General features: G+C 40.4%; 1 non-coding gene across 1 annotated transcript; it reads left to right on the top strand.

Moving 5' to 3' along the window:
* The first annotated feature begins 556 nt into the window (after positions 1–556).
* On the top strand, positions 557–658 carry LOC126028703 (U6 spliceosomal RNA). Its single transcript, XR_007502461.1, has one exon. It is a non-coding gene; the product is annotated as a U6 spliceosomal RNA (small nuclear RNA).
* The last annotated feature ends 499 nt before the right edge of the window (positions 659–1,157 follow it).

The raw sequence follows: 1,157 nt of genomic DNA, 5'->3' as shown, positions 1-1,157 counted from the left end.
GAAAAGTTCGAGTTTTAAGGTTGTTCTGCAATTAGCAGTAACAAGAGTGTTAGTCTGCTGCAATTAGCGTTCACAAAAGTTCTAACACTGAGCAATTAACAGTTGTAAAAGTTCTAACATTCTGCAATTAGCGCTGGAGGGTGAGTCAGCAGAAGCAGAAAGAATAGGCAAAGTGAAAACAGGTAGGTTGTAGGGACAGAGAATCAAAGAGGACTCAAAGACACTGACAACCTTCCCCAATCCTACGTGGCAAAGTCTCCAGCATGGGGGCCTTTCTCATACACACAGTGGACCCCTGTTTTCCCATATAGATTCCTCTCCAGGAATCTGTTTCTGGTTTCTCTGCCGATGTAAACCTCCCTGGGCATTGTCGTGGATAAAGGGATCTTCTTTAATTTTAAAGATGTTAAGGGGAGTAGAAAAAGTTTTATAGATTTGGAGGAGAGTAACCTAACAAGAGACCCAAACTAGAATTTCAAGGCATGAGGTTGGGGTGGTGCTGGGAAGGGGGCTGGTAAAATCAGTTACTTTTGGTTTACAGAATTCCAATTTATGTGTTCGCTTCAGCAGTCCATATACTAAAATTGGAATGATACAGAGATTAGCATGGCCCCTGCGCAAGAATGACACGGAAATTTGTGAAGCGTTCCAGAATTCCAATTCATGCTTGTGTGTAATTTATTTGACAGTGCTCAGCTGCTTCTATAAAAAAGAAAGACACAGTCCTGGACTGGGTTTCTGCAAAGTAAGGGCAACTCTGCAAAGATTATGTTAAAAGAACAGTAAAGATTGAAGGCAATATTCTAGAAAGGAATTTAATATCATTGCAAATTGCCCTGACATGGGCAGTGTGGAAGGATCCCAAGATTGAAGAAGAAAAACTGCTTAGCAATCCTAATCATGTCAAAGAGCAGGTGTGGTAAAATAAGAAGCTGTGGGTAGGGAGTGGGATGATTAATCTATAATTTTGGAGGTGGAACAATTTCAGCTGATGACAAAGAATGAGGATAGATGTTATCAAAGTGGGACAGCAGAGCAAGAAATAGACAGGGAAGACTCATAACTTGGGGAGGAATAGACATGCCTTGAGTGAAACACAAACAGCACTGAAATGTAAAATGAAAAGTTATAAATTCAACTTTATGTAAACCTTCAGG

The sequence above is a fragment of the Suncus etruscus genome, chromosome 1 (genome assembly GCF_024139225.1).
Source record: "Suncus etruscus isolate mSunEtr1 chromosome 1, mSunEtr1.pri.cur, whole genome shotgun sequence".
Lineage (NCBI taxonomy): Eukaryota > Metazoa > Chordata > Mammalia > Eulipotyphla > Soricidae > Suncus > Suncus etruscus.
This window is presented reverse-complemented; position numbering and strand designations above follow the sequence as displayed.